Raw genomic sequence first — 21,773 nt, 5'->3', positions numbered from 1 at the left:
ACAAATTTGATAGAGATGATCCGATCTCCCACCCTCTTGACATCTACTACGTCCTTCTTCCACTGCTTATCCACAATTATTCCAACCCTATTCCTATTCTTCACCTTTCCTATATAACAAAGTTTGAAACCAGAAGTATCCAACTCCCTAGCCTTTGCACCAACCCATTTCGTTTCTTGTAGGCACATAATGTTAATCTTCCTCCTTGTCATGGTGTCCACCACCATCATAGACTTTCCTGTTAGAGTGCCTATGTTCCATGTCCCAAATCTCAACCTTCTGTCGCTTCGACCTTTACCTTTTACTTTGTGAACTAGCTTATTTACCCTCATCCGTTCATGAAAACACGAGAACCCATGCTCATTTAACACTACATCTAGGCACCGATGCAGCAGCTCTTGCTTTGACACCGTACTCGAGCCATACGGCGCGTTGCTTCCGGGCAACGACCTAGCTTTAGCACAATAATGTCTTTGATTCATGTCGTGGGGGTTCGGCTATATTTTTATGTTGGTTGCCGAAGACCTAACACAACCCTCCTCCTTTATCCGGGCTTGGGACCGGCTATGTACCGCAAGTGTAACATAGGCGAAGTTTTAAAGAACAGTAATAATAAAAAATACGAAAATTAACAAGGTAATAAAAATGATTAATCTAGCTCTCCAATCAATTTAATCATTGTCAAATTCAAACCAATCCCTGGCAACGGTGCCATAAAACTTGATGACCGGAATTTTCTACCAACAAAATTTTTTAATTAGGAATACGTTCTTTTGGCAAGCGCACCAAAATTATCGTCAAGTAATAATCCTCAGTGGAGTGGGATCGTATCCACAGATATTGGTAGATTTGAACAATTTTAATCAATTGGTGAATTAGTTAAGCTAATAGAATAGATTGTGATTGTGGAATTATAAATCGGCAGAATTATAAATGACTCAAAAAATAAAGAGAAGCAGTAAAATATAGAAATGAAATGGCAAGAAAGTAAAGGGCAGAAGCTTAAATGACATAAATGTAAATGGGAATGGGGATTTGTAGAATGTAAGAGAAAGCTATAAAGAAGGTGAAAGATGAGAATATGGGAATTCATTGAGATCAGGAGATGTTGTCTCTTTGGATTAAATCCAGCTTATATCCTCTTCAATCATACAACTTATTGACCTCTTGGCAATCATGATTGATTGAGTCCCAATCCCTTGGTGACTCAATCTCTCAGATCTTGATCAATAGCCAATTCCTTGGTCTAATTGCTCATGAAGAGAGATATGCTTGGTCCCTGTTGATACCACACATCATCATATGTCCAAGTAGAGGGAGGATTTTATGTCACCATTTCCAAACACCAAAACCCAGATCTTACTCAAGTTTGAGAAGGGATTTCTAGCATGGTTACATGTTTCCTTTTCTAAGGTTCCCATGAAACCCATTTTGCATTCAATCTCTTTTTCGAGATAATTGAACACTAAGCATGAAGAACGAAATTCCTTTTAGCAAATCAAAGAGTAGATGAAGAGAAGAAGAAATTCACTATCATTAATCCATCAAGTACAACAGAGCTCCCTCTCTCAATGAGAGGGAATTTAGCTACTCACAGTTCAGAGAAAAGTACTCAAGATGAATAAGATGATGAAGTAAAAGTAAATCTAAAAGCTCTATTCCACACTTAGCTTCCTAACAGATTAACCCCCCTTTTTTCTTAGTACTTTTTGGGGTTATTTATACTACTCCTAGCTCTAAAAATAAAGGAAATTACAATTTAGAGGGAAAAGAAACTCAATAAACGTGATCTCCCAGCTAGCATGTGGCTGGCGCTTCAAAGGCGTGCCATGCTTTCCTTTGAATCTGGCTTGGCGTGCCACGCCCAGCTTGTCAAGTGGCACGCCCTCCTTCATTAGCATCCCTAGCGTGCCATGCCTTCAAGCCCAAGTGGCACGCCCAGGTCTTCCCCCTCTTCTTCTTGCTTCTGAAAAATTGAACTAGCGTGGCACGCCTAGGGACTAACGTGCCACACCCATATTGTGTGCTTGATCAATCTTTCTGGAAAGTTGAACTAGCGTCGCACGCCCAGGGTTTGGCATGCCACGCCCATTTGTGCTTGGCTCCTTCGCTGGCGTGCCACGCCCAGCATTCAAGAGGCACGCCCTATTCCTCTTCTTGGTTGATTGGTGATGATGATGTGCCACGCCTGAGACTCAAGTGGCACGCTTGGGTGGAGAATAGTAGCTGGCGTGCCACACCTTCGATACCAAGTAGCACGCCCTTATGGTTGGCCTCCTAACTCCCTTTTTGGAAAATATAACCAGTGTGCCACGCTCCTCATTTTGACTTGGTTCTAGTAGCTGGCATGCCACGCCCAGCATTCAAGTGGCATGCCCAGGTGAGATTTTTGAGCTGGCATGCCACGCCTTCGATACCAAGTGGCACGCCCAGCCTTTGCTTTCACCTTCTTGTATGCTAGTGTGCCACGCCTGGATGCTCAAGTGGCACACCCAAGTGAGGGTGAGGGCTTGGCATGCCACGCCTTCGACCTCAAGTGGCACGCCCATACTTTTTTAGCCTTCAGCCCCTTCTCTGGAATCTTGTACTAGCATGCCACGACATGCTCATTCATTTGTGGGTTCCTTAACCTTGACGTGCCACGCCTGGCTCCTCAAGTGGCACGTCCAAGTGTCTTTTGAACGTGGCACGCCATGCTTTCGACACCAAGTGGCACGCCCTAGTGATGATCCCTTCTGGAGTGATGAAATGGTGTGCCATAACCATGGCTCAAGTGGCACGCCCATAGTAAGTCATGGGCTAGGTGTGCCATGCCCCTTTAGTGGCCTTCATTGTTGCTCTCTAGAAAATAGCTCCTGGTGTGCCACGCTAATGCATTTTTGTGGTGTTTGCTCCAAGTGGCACGCTAGTTTCACATGCCCAGCTTGTTTTGTTGTTTTCTTCCCATTTTTTATGTCTTTTTCACTTGAAATTCAGCACAAACTCATTTCAAAGCAATGTACTATAATATTCATCAAATATTTCATGAATTATAATGATCAAATGAGATTATGCTCTTTTATGGTCCTTTTTATGCAAGAAAAAAGGGTAGATGATGCAAGTCATCACATCCCAAGCCAAGAACACAAAAATCTACTCTAACATACTTCCAAGCATTTTGTCAAACACTTGGAAGGCACGAAAGGAAAACTTAGTAAATTGCAAGAAATAATAAAATCTACTACTACCCAATACAAGTAATCAACCCTAACAATTAAAGAAAACAAAAGTAACATGAAATAGCTTAAATTGCATTAAAAGAAATTGAAATTGACAAGAGTATTCATAACATAAACTTACAAAAAATGAGAAATTAACAAGAGAAGAAAGGAAAATCAAGACACTACAACAAAGAATTATAAAGAGAACAAGCTAAAAACAAGAAATTAAACCTAGATCTAAGAGAGATTAACCTAACCCTAACCTAATTCTAGAAAGAAGAGGGAGCTTCTCTCTCTAGAAAACTAACTAAAGGCTTCATTTTAACTACCCTAAGTGATCCCCCCTTTGTCCAATCTTCAATTCTGCATGAAATAGTCTCTGGAATCCATTGGAATTGGGCCTGGGAAGCTCAAAAATCGCCCCCAGCATTTTCACTTTAATGAAGTCACGTGCAAGCATCAACGCGTATGCATGGGTCACGTGTACACATCGCTTAACATTTTACTATCCACACGTACGCATAGAGCACACGTACGCGTCGCCATGCAACTTCCCATTCACGCGTACGCGTAGTTCACGCATGCGCATTGATGAGTGCTCTCCAAATCCTTGTTTTTCCATGAGTTCTCCACTTTGCATGCTTTTCTCTCCACTCCTTTAATCCATTTCTAGCCCTTTTCAACCTGAATTCATTAACAAGCACATCAAGGTATTTAGTGGAATCAAAGGTGAATTAAAACTAGCAAATTAAAGACCTAAAAAGCATGTTTTTACACTTAAGCATAATTCAAGGGAGAATTTCAAAACCATGCTATTTTGTTGAATAAATGTGAGAAAAGGTTGATAAAATCTCCTAAAATCAACACAAGATAAACCCTAAAAATGGGGTTTATCAACCTCCCTACACTTAAACAATAGCTTGTCCTCATGCTAAACCAAGAAAAAGACAAAGGGTATCATCATTTATTCTATGCAAATAAACTATATGCAACCTATCTAAATGCAACTATCTATGTGAATGCAATTACTTGGCCAAGATAAATCAACTTCCAAGAAAACATATATATATATATAAGCATAGGGGCTAAAGCAATAGAAATTGAATCAAACCCACAATTGTGTTGAATTATCCAAAAGATTTGCAAGCTCGCAAGAAAAGGGATGATCATGGTGAAAACATGTAATTGAGCAATCGAACCCTCACCGGATGTGTATCTGCTCTAGTCACTCTAGTGTTTGGGGTTGATTTACTCAATTCTCCCCTAATCATGCTTTCTAAGATTTGTTTTTTATCTAACAATCAACAATTAATCCATGCATGCCTACAATTATCTCGAGGTCTTTCCATAAGGTTGTAAATGGGCTAGGGTCAAGGTATGGTTATATATGGTCAAGTGGACTAGAATTTGAATCTTTGATTAACCTAAGCTTCCCACCTAAAGTATATAACACCCTATACTATTGTAATACAAACCTAACTACCCATAATCCTCACTTTTTTACACACTCATGCATTTTCTTTTCACTTCACAACACATATGCATTGATGCACAAAAACTTGTCTCTCAACAAATTTCCTTTCGGCAAGTATACCGAATTGTCGTCAAGTAAAAACTCACAATAGAGTGAGGTCAAATCCCACAGGGATTGATTGGTCAAGCAACTTTAATTGGAAGAGGATGCTAGTTGAGCTAAATAGAAATGTAGTTAAGATTTGCAGGAAATTAAATGGCGGGAAAGTAAACTGCAGAAAATAAAGTGCAGAATCTTAAATGGGGATATGGGGAAATGAACATGGAAATAAATGGCATAAAGTAAAAAGAAAGGGTAAGATCAGAGATGGGGAATCCATTGGGCTTAGGAGATGTTGCATTCTCCGGATCAAGTTCATTCTCATCTGTTCCTCAATCAATGCATTCATTGATCTCCTTGGCAATCTTAAGTGATTGGATCCCAATTCCTTGGCAATCCAATCTCTCTAAGCTTGAACAATTGCCCAATTCCTTTATTTAATTGCTCATGGGAAGAGATAAAGTATGGTCACTGATTATACCACATGTATTTCCAAATCAAAGTGTTGGGAGTATTACATGTCACTATATCCGCCCAAACCTCAATTTGGTCCAACATGAGAAAGCATTTCTAGTATGATCTCCTCATCCCTTTTCCAAGGCTCAAAGGAAATCCAATTATGGAGAGTTTCTTTTCCAAGACAACTAACCAATTGAATTAAGATTGAAAGCTTTCTAGTAAAATCAAGAGAAAAGAAAGAGGAAGAAGAATGAAAACTATAATTGATCCATCAAATTACAACAGAGCTCCCTAACCCAATGAAAGGGGTTTAGTTGTTCATAGCTCTGGAAATGGAAACGAGAAACGGTGGAACAGAATACATTCCCTTCAAACTAGAAAATGCAGAAAGTAAATACACAGAGTGTAGTTCTCCAAAAGTTCCAAGCTTCTCTATAGTTCAAAACTACTCCTATATATACTACTCTTCTTGATCTTCTAGTGAGTTCTTCAAGTCTTGGATATGGGTCTTTGATCTTGAGTTGAAGCAGTTACAATCAGTGGGCTCAGCTTTATTTACAGAAAAATGTGAGTTAGGCATGGGCGTTAGTTAGGACGTTAGTGGCGTTAACATTAAGTGAGGATATGGGTTCAAGAACGTTAGTGACAATCACCTTTTCCATTAACATTCCAACCCAAAATGATCAACGTTAACTTCAACGTTAGTGGCACTAATGTGACCACTAACGTTGCCTCTTGGTCCTTCGCAAACATTATTGGAAATCACTTTTTCCAATAACGTTGCCTTGTGCCCCCTTTCCCTACATTAGAGTTCACATTAGTATAACTAACGTGACTCCTAACGTGGGCATGCCTAAGCTTCGAGAGCGTTAGTGACACTTACCATTATCACTAATGCTTCAAACGCCCGTCCTTCCCACGTTAGAGTTCACGTTAATTAGATTAACGTGACCACTAACGTGGTAGTGATTGCCATCTCCAACGTTAATGACAAACGTAAGTGTCACTAATGTTGGCTTATCATGCTTAGCTCCATGTTATCTCTCACGTTAGTGGTCTTAACGTGACCACTAACATGGGCACTCTTTGGTTGGTCAAACGTTAGTGACAAAGGTGAGTGTCACTAACGTTGGTGATTGGTTCTTCATCCCATGTTAGAGTTCACGTTAATTGGATTAATGTGACTCTTAACATGTCTTCATTGTGCCTTTGTGGAACGTTAGTGGCAATCACTTTTACCACTAACGTTGGAGCTCTTCTTCTTCTTATACGTTAGCTACCACGTTAATGTAGTTAACGTGGCAACTAACGTGGGCTATGATGGCTTCTAGGGCATTATTGGCGATCACTTTTTCTATTAATGCTACAAGCTTGTTCCCATTCCACGTTAGTGGTCACGTTAATTAGATTAACGTGGCTGCTAATGTGGCTCCTTCTTGCTTCCTTTGTCCTGAAATCAAGCAATTAAGGTGCATCAAAACTCTGTTCCAAGTCATGAGATTATGCATCATCAATTATATCATACAATTACTGCCTAATCCTCATGAAATCATGTAAAGTTCACAATAATTGCTTGAATTAAGGTGTAAGTGTATTTTCATCCAAAACTCGCTTATTTACTAAGAAAATTCATGAAACTACCCTAAAACAGTAAAGAAAAGGTCAGTGAAACTGGCCAAGATGCCCTGGCATCAATACACACACACACACACACACACACACACACACACACACACACACACACACACACACACACACACACACACACACACACACATATATATATATGTATATATATTCAAGCTAAACTATACACAAGAACATCAATGCATAAGGTCTAAACATTTGATTAATACATGAGTATGCACCCAATTCCAAAATATGTAAATCCAAACACCCTTTTATTCCAACCCAATGTTCCCAACCCTCCCCAATCTTGAATAATAAACACTCTCACTAGCCTAAGCTAATCAAAGATCCAAACAAAGGACATTTATTCTTTTTTGCTTTGGGCTTGTAATGTGCTACAATAAAGAACAATTGGGTTAAGCATAGGCTCAAAATTGGTTAACAATGGGAGGTAAATGGTAGGCTATTTGGGTAAGTGAGCTTTATGAGACAATAGCCTCAATCATATAAGTGCATGTATACATGGAATAATGGATATAAAGAATTAAACAAATCACATATCACAATCATAGAAAGAGAATACTCACACATAAGAATGAAAATAAGTGGTTATATAATGTAACCACACCATTAGGCTCAAATCTCACATGCTTGTGTTCTTAGCTCAAAATATGATCCACAATATATATATGATTCAAGCAAGTTCAACACAAAAATTTTCAATCAATTGGGGTGGTGCCCTATAGATAAATTCCTTGGAGAATTTCATTGTTTTGACTAAGCTTATTATATATATCCTAAGTGCAATGCTGTGATTGAGAAAAGTAAAAATTTCATAGTTTAATTCCCTTTTTCAATCAAACCAAATTCTTATATGCAAAAAGGGCAAACTAAGCTCAATAATCTATATTTTCCAATCACAACCAATGAGCTAAATTAACTATATACATATATATATACTACCGACTAAAAGTTCAAATCAAGCTAGAAATCTGAAAATATATACAGATAAAAGATGCCAAATGATAAACTAAAACAAAAGTATTCAAAATAGCTAATATATACAATAATCCCAAAAAGTGCAATAACATAAAATGCGGAAATACTAGAAACAAAATAGAATAAAGCTAAATAAAATAGGAGTTTGAAAATGGTCACCCAATATAGAAAATCCCGCCGATGTCGACGACGACGACTTCCCCACACTTAGAATGAAGCATCGTCCTCGATGCTATGGCAGAGACTGGGTAGGTGGGTCGATGTCCACTGCTGGCTCCGGCTGTGGCTGTGGCTCTGTGGGAGCATGGGTCTGGGTAGGTGCCTCTGCCGGCTGAGTGTCCTCCTCCTCTCGATCCTCCTCTGCCTCATAATGGTCGGAAGGAGTATTAGGATCAGGGGGCAACTCAGTGCCCAGCGATACCAGCATTTGACTCACAAGATCAAAGCATCACTTGTTGCGACACTCGCTCCACTCCATGAGCCCGATGAGGTGCTACACTAGTCGGTACGTCGGCTGAGGTGCTAGTGGTGGTGCTGCTGCGGGTGGTGCTATTGGTGGTGCTGATGGTCTAGGTGCTGCTGCTGTAGAGGAAGATAGCCTAAGTGTCAGTGCAGTAGAAGCTTGAGCGTGATGCGAGACTGGCGATTTGTCATTCACCCAAGTCCCCCACGGAATAGCCCTCTCCTTTTCGTGGACCGGGGGCGGCGACTCATCATCTTGCAGCCATGGAACTACAGCTCCCTGAGCCATCTCCGTGACCAAAGTAGGGAATGGGAGTGTGCCTCTGACATGAGCTCGCCACATAAATTTCCTGATGAGTCGGGGAATGTACAGCTTCTTCGCCTCCATAATACACCCAATCAAGGCGAGCATGTCCACTGAAATCTCAGTAAAATGCGTGGTCAGCATGACATAGTGAGCAAGAATCTACTGCCATGTTGATGGGGGAAAATTGCATTTCCACACAATCTAACCGGCAAGTGTACCGGGTCGCATCAAGTAATAATAACTCACAAGAGTGAGGTCGATCCCATAGGGATTGAAGGATTGAACAACTTTAGTTAGATGATAAATTTAGTCAAGTTAATATGAATGAAGTGGGTAATTTGTGATCGATAGAAAGTAAATTGCAAGAATTCTAAATGGCAGAATGTAAATTCGCAAGAGGTAAATGGCAGAAAATTTAATTCGACTAGAACTTAAGGTGCAAGAAATTAAAAGAACTGAATCTTAACGTACAAGAAAAGTAAATAGCTGAATCTTAAAATGCAAGAATTAAAAGTGCAAGAATACTAAATAACAAGGAAACTGAAATTTCATGAATAAAAAGGAATTTGGTTATTGGGAATTAAGCAAAACTAATAAATGTAACTTTAAGCAAGTGCAGAGGAATCAAAGTGAAGGAAATTCAAAGAAAGTGATTCATCAGGGATTGGAGATACTATAATCCTTCATAAATCAATTGGGTCTCAACTCCTTTCTCAATCATCTAGTGGATCTATGGCGGATTGAAATTGATTGGATCCCAATTCCTTGGTAATCCAATCTCTCAAATCACAATCAATCTTGCTAATTCCTTGATCTAATTGTCATGAGAAGAGGTTAAGTACAAATCTCTCATCAATAAGCCACACTAACTCTCAAGATCTCAATTCCTCCAGAATGGTGTTGATCAAGAGAGTAGTGAAGGATAGAACTCCAATTCTAATGCAAGTGATTCCCCTTCCAAGGCTCACACAAGCATTCATGAATTCAACCTCCTTCTAGAGTAAAGAATTCTAAATCGAAACAGAATGTACCCAATAGCTACAAAGATGAATTGAGAAGAAGAAGATTTTCATTGATTCATGAGAATTACAATAGAGCTCCTCCCCCTAATGAAGGTGGGGTTTAGTTCATCATTGCTCTAATACCCAAAGCAGAAAATAAAGTGCAAAAGAAGAAGAAGAACATAAAAGAAATTTAACTCAGATCTAAATTCTTAAGGAAAACTAAAAGGAAGCAAAAAAATGAAAAATGATCCAAAATCCCCTTGAAAATTAAATTTTCTCCTATTTATACACTTTTTAAATTAGTCATCCCAGCACTTGGAGTGGGCTTTCTAGCCTTTGATGAAACGGATCATAATGGGTTCTAAGCTGGTGTGGTTGGGGCTTGCTTTAGGAGAACGTAGCATTCTCAAAGTGAACACTGTGTTCATTCACCGACGCGTGCGCGCCCTATGTGCGTGTGCGTCCCTTGTGTTTTTCCCATCGACGCGTGCGCGTACTGCGTGCATGCATGTTGATGTTGCCTTCTGTCTCAACCATGCTTGCGCGTACCATGCGTGCATCCGCGTCCTTTGTAGCGTTCACGAACTGAACGCTACTTTCGCGACATGAACGCTCTTCATGCGTGCGCGTCCTGTGCGCGTGCACGTGGATGATGAAATGTCACTTCTGCGTTCAGCATCATGTACGCATCTGCGCCAATCACTACTTTTGTCATATCGACACGTGCGTGTCATGCACGCGTGTGCGTTGATGCCCATCTTCAAATTCAGACTCTGAAAGTATCGCAGGTCTTCACTCCAAGTGAACGTAGCGTTCATTTCTTATGAACGTTAATCCTCAATCTACACATGTGCGCCATGTGTGCGTATTCATGGATTTCCAAATTGCTCATCCACGCGGAAGCACCTTGTATGCGTGAGCATTGCATGTGAATGTAGTGTTCATCAAATGAACGCAGCGTTCGTCTGCACCTTGCTTCTTTGCCTTTTTCTTTTCATCATTTTGCACCTGAAATCAACCAATCAAGCAATCAAAGCCTAGCCAAAATTACAAGGTTTTGCATCATTCATAATAATCAACTAAATTGTGCATAAATCTCGTGATTTTGCATAAAATCAACAATGTTTGATTGGGTCAAGGTAAATATGAGATTGCACTCCAATTACATAGCATGCAAGAAAGTGTAATAAACCTAATAAAATGAAGGAAAAATGCTAGTAAAACTAGCACAAGATGACTTGTCATCACAACACCAAACTTAAACCTTGCTTGTCCACAAGCAAGAAAAAACTTATATGCTTGGTGCACAAAATTGTGATCATTAATAATGGTACAAAAAAACTTGGTAGTGCTCTCAAACGTGAATCACACTTTATCACAACTCCGCACAACTAACCAACAAGTGCACTGGGTTGTCCAAGTAATACCTTACGTGAGTAAGGGTCGATCCCACGGAGATTGTTGGTATGAAGCAAGCTATGGTCATCTTGTAAATCTCAGTTAGGCGGATAATAAAAGGTTAAGGAGTTTTCGAATAATAATAATAAATAAACAGCAAATAAAGATAGAAATACTTATGTAAATCATTGGTGAGAATTTCAGAAAAGTGTATGGAGGTGCTTGTCCCTGTTGAATCTCTGCTTTCCTACTGATTTCATCCAATCCTCCTTAAATCTTTCCATGGCAATCTGTATGTAGAGCATCACCGTTGTCAATGGCTACATCCCATCCTCTCATCTGTCGGTTCTCGATCATGTCGGAATAGAATCCCTTGATTCTTTTGCGTTTGTCATCACCCCAGCAATCACGAGTTTGAAGCTCGTCACAATCATTCAATCCCGGAATCCTACTCGGAATACCACAGACAAGGTTAGACTTTCCGGATTCCCATGAATGCCGCCATCAATTCTAGCTTATACCACGAAGATTCTGATTAAGGAATCCAAGAGATATGCGCCCGGTCTAAGGTAGAACGGAAGTGGTTGTCAGTCACGCGTGTTCATAGGTGAGAATGATGATGAGTGTCACGAATCATCACATTCATCAAGTTGAAGTGCAACTAATATCCTAGAACAAGAATAAGTCGAATTGAATAAAAAATAGAAGTACTTGCATTAAAACTCGAGGTACAGCAGAGCTCTACACCCTTAATCTATGGTGTGTAGAAACTTCACCGTTGAAAATTCATAAGCGATAAAGGTCTAGGCATGGCCGAGAGGCCAGCCCCCAAAACGTGATCACAGGATCAAAAATACAATCCAGGATGAAAATATAATAGTAAAAAGTCCTATTTATACCAGACTAGCTACTAAGGTTTACTGAAGTAAGTAATTGATGCAGAAATCCACTTCCAGGGCCCACTTGGTGTGTGCTTCGGCTGCGCTTGAACTTTACATGAGCTAAGGCTTCTATTGGAGTTGAACACCAAGTTGTAACATGTTTTTGGCGTTCAACTCTAGTTCGTGACGTGTTTCTGGCGTTTGACTCTAGAATGTAGCGTAGAACTGGCGTTGAGCGCTAGTGTGCGTCATTAAATCTCGAATAAAGTATGTACTATTATATATTTCTGGAAAGCTTTAGATGTCTACTTTCTAACGCCATTGAGAGCGCACCATTTGGAGTTCTGTAGCTCCAGAAAATCTATTTCCAGTGTAGGGAAGTCAGAATTCGACAGCATCAGCAGTCCTTTGTCAGCCTTTTATCAGAGTTTTGCTCAGGTCCCTCAATTTCAGCCAGAAATTACCTGAAACCACATAAAAACACACAAACTCATAGTAAAGTCCAGAAATGTGAATTTAGCATAAAAACTAAAGAAGACATCCCTAAAAGTAGCTAGATCCTGCTAAAAACTACCTAAAAACAATGCCAAAAAGCGGATAAATTATCCGCTCATCACAACACCAAACTTAAATTGTTGCTTGTCCCCAAGCAACTGAAAATCAAATAGGATAAAAAAAAGAGAACATACTATAAATTTCAGAATATCAATGAATATTAGATCTAATTAGATGAGCGGGACTTGTAGCTTTTTGCTTCTGAACAGTTTTGGCATCTCACTTTATCCTTTGAAGTTTAGAATGATTGGCTTCTATAGGAACTTAGAATTTCAGATAGTGTTATTGATTCTCCTAGTTAATTTTGTTGATTCTTGAACCCAGCTACTTTTATGAGTCTTGGCCGTGGCCCTATGCACTTTGTTTTCTAGTATTACCACCAGATACATAAACGCCACAGACACATGACTGGGTGAACCTTTTCAGATTGTGACTCAGCTTTGCTAAAGTCCCCAGTTAGAGGTGTCCAGAGTTCTTAAGCACACTCTTTTTGCTTTGGATCACGACTTTAACCACTCAGTCTCAAGCTTTTCACTTGGACCTGCATGCCACAAGCACTTGGTTAGGGACAGCTTGAATTAGCCGCTTAGGCCTGGATTTTATTTCCTTGGGCCCTCCTATCCGTTGATGATCAAAGCCTTGGATCCTTTTTACCCTTGCCTTTTGTTTTTAAAGGCTATTGGTTTTTTTTGCTTGCTTTTCTTTTCCTTTCTATATATTTTTTTCGCCACTCTTCTTTTTTTTTCAAGCTTTTGCTTTTTCACTGCTTTTTCTTGCTTCAAGAATCAATCTCATGATTTTTCTTGCTTCAGATTGTTCATCATTCTTTCAAGAGCCAACAATTTTAACATTCATACACAACAAGATAAAAAATATGCACTTTTCAATTATTCATTCAGAAAACAAAAAGTATTGTCACCACATCAATATAATTAAACTAAATTTAAGGATAATTTCGAAACTCATGTACTTCTTGTTCTTTTGAATTAGAAACATTTTTCATTTAAGAGAGGTGAAGGATTCATGGAATTATTCATAGCCTTAAGACATAGTCACTAACTACTAATGATCATGTAATAAAGACACAAACATAGATAAACATATAACATAAAAAAAAAAAACGAAAAGCATAAAAAAATTTAAGAACAAGGAATGAGTCCACCTTAGTGAGGGTGGCATCTTCTTAAAGGACCATTGATGTCCTTGAGCTCTTCTATGTCTCTTCCTTGTCTTTGTTGCTCCTCCCTAGTGATTTTGGTGCTCCAAATAATTATGTGGAGGAAATGTATCCCCTGAGGTATCTCAGGGATTTCTTGATGAGGGAATTCCTCATGTTCTCTTGATGTGCAGTCAAATTCTCTTCTACTGAGCTATGGACCCTTGAGATGAATCTCTCTATCTCCCATGACTTGGAGGTGGAAGCTTTTTGTCTTCCTTTTTCTCTTTTTTTTTCTTTTTTTTTTCTTTTGAGGTTTCTCTGGCCTTAGGTGTAGTATAATCACCAAGCATCCTCCTTGCATTGTTATTATTTTCGGCTGCCATCTCCTCTTCTTTTTCGAAAATTTCTATAAAGTTTTCTCTAAATTGTTGAATTTTTAGTTTCTCTTGACTTCCTCTTCAGAGTCCTTTCAGGTTCAGGATCTGCTTCAATAAGAATGTTCTTGTCCTTGCTCCTGCTCATATGAAAAAGAAGGGAACAGAAAATATTAATAGGGATCCTCTTTTTCCAGATATAGAGGTTCCTTTATGTGAATAGAAAAGAATAAGAATAGAAAGGAGAAGAGAAAAATTTGAACTCAGAAAGAGGGGGGTTCAAATTTTAGGATGAAGAGAAGTGTTAGTAAATAAATAAAATAAATAGAAAGAGGTGAGAGGGATAGAAATTCAAAAAATAAATTTTGAAAAAGGGATAGTAATTTTCGAAAATTAAAATGAAATAAAATTAAAATTAAAATTTGAAATAATTAGTTAATTAGAAGAATTTTGAAAAAGAGGAAGGTAATTTTCGAAAATTAGAGAGAGAAAATTAGTTAGGTGATTTTGAAAAAGATAAAAGATAAAACAAACAAATAAATCAATTAGTTAGTTGAAAAAGATTTGAAAATTAATTTTGAAAAGATAAGAAGTTAGAAAAGATTTTTGAAATTAAAGTTTGAAAAAGATATGATATGAAAAGATATGATTAAAAAGATATGATTTTAAAAAGATATGATTTTGAAAAGATAAGATTGAAAAGATATTTTTGAAAATATATGATTTTAAAAGATATGGTTTTAAAAGATATGATTGAAATTAGGTTTGAAAAAGATTTGAATTTTAAAATCACAATTAATGACTTGACTCACAAGAATCACAAGATATGATTCTAGAACTTAAAGTTTGAATCTTTCTTAACAAGAAAGTAACAAACTTGAAATTTTTTAATCAAAACATTAATTGTTGATGACATTTTTGAAAATATGATGTAAAGATAAGAAAAAGATTTTGAAAATATTTTGAAAAAGATTTTTGAAATTTTTGAATATGATAAAAAAATGGAAAAGATATGATTTTTGAAATAGATTTTAAAAAGATAAGATAAGATATTTATTTATTTATTTATTTATTTATGAATTTTTTATGATGAGAGAGAAAAACACTAAAAATACTCAATGCATGAAAATTTTGGATCAAAACACATGATGCATGCAAGAACACTATGAATGTCAAGATGAACACCAAGAACACTTTGAAGATCATGATGAACATCAAGAACATATTTTTCAAAAATTTTCAATGTAAAGAAAACGTGCAAGACACCAAACTTAGAAATCTTTCATGTTTAGACACTATGAATGCAAAAATGCACATGAAAAACACCATACAACACAAAACAAGAAATATGAAGATCAAACAAGAAAGTTCATCAAGAACAACTTGAAGATCATGATGAATGCAATGCATGAATGCATATTTCGAAAAATGCATGATGAATATGCAATTGACACCAAACTTAAAACTTGACACAAGACTCTAACAAGAAACACAAAATATTTTTGATTTTTATGATTTTTTAATTTTTTATATTTTATTTTTATATTTTTTCGAAAACATATAGGAAAAATAAAATAAGAAATTCTAAATTTTTAAATGAATTCTAGGAATCATGCAATGTTTATCTAAAGCTCTGGTCCAGGAATTAGACATGGCTTAATAGCCAGCCAAACTTTATGTGAAAGCTCCGGTCCAAAACGCTGGACATGGCCAATAGCCAGCCAAGCTTTAGCATACAGCTAATATTCTAATTAACTTGCCTCTATGAAGATGGTTTTGAAGCCTTAGTCCAAAAGAATTTAGACATGGCTTTACAGCCAGCCAGGCTTCAACATGCTTCATGAAACTCTAGAATTCATTCTTAAAAATTCTGAAGAACAGGATAAGTAATATAATTTTTTTTTGAAATTTAAGAACAATAAAACAAAACAAAATAAAATAAAATTACCCGATATGAGCAACAAGATGAGCCGTCAGTTGTCCATACTCGAACAATCCCCGGCAACGGCGCCAAAAACTTGGTGCACGAAATTGTGATCATCAACAATGGCGTCAAAAACTTGGTAGCGCTCTCAAACGTGAATCACACTTTGTCACAACTCCGCACAACTAACCAGCAAGTGCACTAGGTCATCCAAGTAATACCTTACGTGAGTAAGGGTCGATCCCACAGAGATTGTTGGTATGAAGCAAGCTACGGTCATCTTGTAAATCTCAGTTAGGTGGATAATAAAAGGTTATGGAGTTTGCGAATAATAATAATAAATAAACAGAAAATAAAGATAGAAATACTTATGTAAATCATTGGTGAGAATTTCAGACAAGTGTATGGAGGTGGTTGTCCCTGTTGAATCTCTACTTTCCTACTGCTTTCATCCAATCCTTCTTAATCCTTTCCATGGCAAGATGTATGTAGGGCATCACCGTTGTCAATGGCTACATCCCATCCTCTCAGTGAAAATGGTCCAAATGTTCTGTAACAGCACGGCTAATCATCTGTCGATTCTCGATCATGTTGGAATAGAATCCCTTGATTCTTTTGCGTTTGTCATCACACCTAACAATCGCGAGTTTGAAGCTCGTCACAGTCATTCAATCCCGGAATCCTACTCGGAATACCACAGACAAGGTTAGACTTTCCGGATTCCCATGAATGCCACCATCAATTCTAGCTTATACCACGAAGATTCTGATTAAGGAATCCAAGAGATATGCACCCGGTCTAAGGTAGAACGGAAGTGGTTGTCAGTCACGCACGTTCATAGGTGAGAATGATGATGAGTGTCACGGATCATCACATTCATCAAGTTGAAGTGCAACGAATATCTTAGAACAAGAATAAGTCGAATTGAATAAAAAATAGAAGTACTTTCATTAAAACTCGAGGTACAGCAGAGCTCCACACCCTTAATCTATGGTGTGTAGAAACTCCACCGTTGAAAATAAATAAGTGATGAAGTTCCAGGCGTGGCCGAGAGGCCAGCCCCCAAAACGTGATCACAGGATCAAAAATACAATCCAGGATGAAAATATAATAGTAAAAAGTCCTATTTATACTAGACTAGCTACTAGGATTTACAGAAGTAAGTAATTGATGCAGAAATCCACTTCCAGGGCCCACTTGGTGTGTGCTTGGGCTGAGCTTGAACTTTACATGAGTAAGGCTTCTATTGGAGTTGAACGCCAAGTTGTAACATGTTTTTGGCGTTCAACTCTGGTTCGTGACGTGTTTTTGGTGTTTGACTCCAGAATGCAGCGTAGAACTGGCGTTGAGCGCCAGTTTGTATCATCTAATCTCGAATAAAGTATAGACTATTATATATTGCTGGAAAGCTCTAGATGTCTACTTTCCAACGCCGTTAAGAGCGCACCATTTGGAGTTCTGTAGCTCCAGGAAATATATTTCGAGTGCAGGGAGGTCAGAATCCAACAGCATTAGCAGTCCTTTGTCAGCCTTTTATCAGAGTTTTGCTCAGGTCCCTCAATTTCAGCCAGAAATTACCTGAAACCACAAAAAAACACACAAACTCATAGTAAAGTCCAGAAATGTGAATTTAGCATAAAAACTAAAGAAGACATCCCTAAAAGTAGCTAGATCCTACTAAAAACTACCTAAAAACAATGCCAAAAAGCGTATAAATTATCCGCTCATCAATGCTCATGCAAGGGCCTCAGTGCTTACTAGTACTTACATATTGAAAGTCTTAGATCTTAGGATTTTCATTCAAATGATATCATGGAGATCTCTCTATAGGTAATCACCTTGAAGCAGCTTATGGTTTCTGTGTTTTGGCATTGACTCTAAATGTCATGTCTCAAAGCGGCTCTTTAAATAAGTTTTCCATCAATATTCCCAAACCAGTTGGGCTTAGGGTATTAGGTGTTGAAGCACCCCTTAGGATTTACTTGTTCAAGCCTCTCTCTTTGACACAAGTCTACCACAAGCATTTAACTAGGATAGTAACTCTTTGAGTTCTTCTTTCTTTCTTTTTCTTCCTAGTAATTGATGCTCAGAGCCTTTTGCCATGTTCTTTTGTTTTTCTGTTTCATTTATTTTCTTTTGTTGCTGCTTCTTGGATCAATAAATGTTTGAGAATCTCCACAACATTTCTTTGAATTTCATTTCCTGCCTACGAGCTCCCATGCAAGTTTTCATAAACAAGCAACCTCAATACACAATCATACAACTAGAACCACCACTTCTCTTAATCTTTTGCTTATCTCAGAATAAATTTTTTATTTCTCAATCCTTCTTTTCAAAGAATTGTTCTCTGATGCATTTTTGAAATATTGAGTGCATGCAAGTTTTCATGAGTATATTGTTGTGATATATCAAGCAATTATTATTGTACTATAGAAAAACTATCCTAAGCAGACAGATAGGGAAACAATATCACTTCCAATCAAACCAGTTTATCATACAAGACAAGCACTTAATAATACAACCTTTTTGAGTACTTTTCTTGTTGATGATGTATAGTTGGTGCACGAAATTGTGATCATCAATGGCGCCATCAACATGGTACGCTCAATTGCAATCTCAACTCTTTATCACAACTTTGCACAACTAACCAGCAAGTGCACTGGGTCGTCCAAGTAATAAACCTTACACGAGTAAAGGTCGATCCCACGGAGATTGTTCGTATGAAGCAAGCTATGGTCATCTTGTAAATCTCAGTCAGGCAGATTCAAATGGTTATGGATGATATATGAATAAAGCATAAAATAAAGATAGAGATACTTATGTAATTCATTGGTGAGAACTTCAGATAAGCGTATGGAGATGCTTTCTCCCTTCCGTCTCTCTGCTTTCCTACTGTCTTCATCCAATCTTTCTTACTCATTTCCATGGCAAACTGTATGTTGGGCATCACCGTTGTCAATGGTTGCAGTCCCGTCCTCTCAGTGAAAATGTTCAACGCGCTCTGTCACAGCACGGCTATTCAGTTGTCGGTTATCGATCATGTCGGAATAGAATCCAGTGATTCTTTTGCGTCTGTCACTAAAACCCCACAATCGTGAGTTTGAAGCTCGTCACAGTCATTCAATCCTTGAATCCTACTCAGAATACCACAGAAGATTCTGATTAAGGAATCTAAGAGATATCCACTCAATCTAAGGTAGAACGGAGGTGGTTGTCAGGCACACGTTCATAGGTGAGAATGATGATGAGTGTCACGGATCATCACATTCATCAAGTTGAGGAACAAGTGATATCTTTGAACAAGAATAAGCCGAATTGAATAGAAGAACAATAGTAATAGCATTGATACTTGAGGTACAGCAGAGCTCCACACATTAATCTATGGTGTGTAGAAACTCCACCGTTGAAAATACATAAGAACGAGGTCTAGGCATGGCCGTGAGGCCAGCCCCCAAAACGTGATCAAAAGATTCAAAGATCTAAAGATGATCAAAGATCCAAAGATCAAAATACATTAGCAAAAGGTCCTATTTGTAGAGAACTAGTAGCTTAGGGTTTACAAAGATGAGTAAATTACATAAAAATCCATTTCCGGGCCCACTTGGTGTGTTCTTGGGCTGAGCATTGAAGCTTTCATGTGTAGAGACTTTTCTTGGAGTTAAACGCCAGCTTTTGTGCCAGTTTGGGCATTTAACTCCCATTCTTGTGCTAGTTCCGGCGTTTAACGCCGGGCAGTTTTGAGCTGATTTGGAACGCCGGTTTGGGCCATTAAATCTCGGGCAAAGTATGGACTATTATACATTGCTGGAAAGCCCAGGATGTCTACTTATCAAAGCAATTTAGAGAGCGCCAATCGGGCTTCTGTAGCTCAAGAAAATCCACTTCGAGTGCAGGGAGGTCAGAATCCAACAGCATCTGCAGTCCTTTTCAGCCTCTGAATCATATTTTTGCTCAGGTCCCTCAATTTCAGCCAAAAAATACCTGAAATCACAGAAAAACTCACAAACTCATAGTAAAGTCCAGAAAAGTGAATTTTAACTAAAAACTAATAAAAATATAATAAAAACTAACTAAAACATACTAAAAACAATGCCAAAAAGCGTATAAATTATCAGCTCATCACAATACCAAACTTAAATTGTTGCTTGTCCCCAAGCAACTAAAAATCAAATAAGATAAAAAGAAGAGAATATGCAATGAACTCCAAAAACATCTATAAAGATCAGTATTAATTAGATGAGCAGGGCTTTTAGCTTTTTGCCTCTGAACAGTTTTGGCATCTCACTCTATCCTTTGAAATTCAGAATGATTGGCTTCTATGGGAACTCAGAATCCAGATAGTGTTATTGATTCTCCTAGTTAAGTATGATGATTCTTGAACATAGCTACTTTATGAGTCTTGGCCATGGCCCAAAGCATTCTGTCATCCAGTATTACCACTAGATACATACATGCCACAGACACATAATTGGGTGAACCTTTTCAGATTGTGACTCAGCTTTGCTAGAGTCCCCAATTAGAGTTGTCCAGGGTTCTTAAGCACACTCTTTTTGCCTTGGATCACAACTTTATTATTTTTTTCTTTCTTTTTTCTCCCTTTTTTTCGTTTTTTTTGTATTCACTGCTTTTTCTTGCTTCAAGAATCATTTTTATGATTTTTTAGATCCTCAGAAACATGTCTCCTTTTTTCATCATTCTTTCAAGAGCCAACATTCATGAACAACAAATTCAAAAGACATATGCACTGTTCAAGCATACATTCAGAAGTCAAAGTGATGCCACCACATGAAATAATTAATCTGTTATAAAATTCAAAATTCATGCAATTCATCTCTTTTTTAATTAAGAACATTTTTCATTTAAGAAAGGTGATGGATTCATAGGACATTCATAACTTTAAGGCATAGACACTAAGACACTGATGATCATGTAATAAGACACAAACATAGATAAACATAAGCATAAAAATTCGAAAAACAGGAAAATAAAGAACAAGGAGAATAAAGAACGGGTCCACCTTAGTGATGGCGGCTTGTTCTTCCTCTTGAAGATCTTATGGAGTGCTTGATCTCCTCAATGTCTCTTCCTTGCCTTTGTTGCTCCTCTCTCATGATTCTTTGATCTTCTCTAATTTCATGGAGGAGAATGGAATGTTCTTGGTGCTCCACCCTTAGTTGTCCTATGTTGGAACTCAATTCTCCTAAGGAGGTGTTCATTTGATCCCAGTAGTTTTGTGGAGGAAAGTGCATCCCTTGAGGCATCTCAGGGATTTCATGATGAGGAATTTCCTCATGTCCATAATGAGGTTCTCTTATTTGCTCCACTCTTTTCTTGGTGATGGGCTTGAGGTCATGCCTTCTTAGTTGAACTGACTTCCCTCTCTCTTCCATTGAGCGCCCTCTTCACAGATGTCTATGAGGACTTGGTTCAACCTTTGATCAAAGTTGAACCTTTTTGAGCTTGAAGGGGACCTCGGGGATCACCTTCTTCATGGCCACAACTTCATAGAAGTGGTCTTGATGCACCCTTGAGATGAATCTCTCCATCTCCCATGACTCGGAGGTGGAAGCTTTTGCCTTCCCTTTCCTCTTTCTAGAGGTTTCTCCGGCCTTAGATGCCATAAATGGTTATGGAAAAAAAAAGCAATGCTTTTACCACACCAAACTTAGAAGGTTTGCTCGTCCTCGAGCAAAAGAAGAAAGAAGATAGTAGAAGAAGAAGAAATGAAGGAGATGGAGGTGGCTTTGTGGTTCGGCCAAAGGGAGAGAAGTAGTGTTTAGGTTGTGTGAAAATGAGGTGGTGAAGATGGGTTTATATAGGAATGGAGAGGGGTGTATGGTTCGGCCATT

Source organism: Arachis hypogaea, chromosome 10 (assembly GCF_003086295.3).
Source record: "Arachis hypogaea cultivar Tifrunner chromosome 10, arahy.Tifrunner.gnm2.J5K5, whole genome shotgun sequence".
NCBI lineage: Eukaryota > Viridiplantae > Streptophyta > Magnoliopsida > Fabales > Fabaceae > Arachis > Arachis hypogaea.
The sequence above is the reverse complement of the archived record's forward strand: the minus strand, read 5'-3'. Positions refer to the sequence as shown.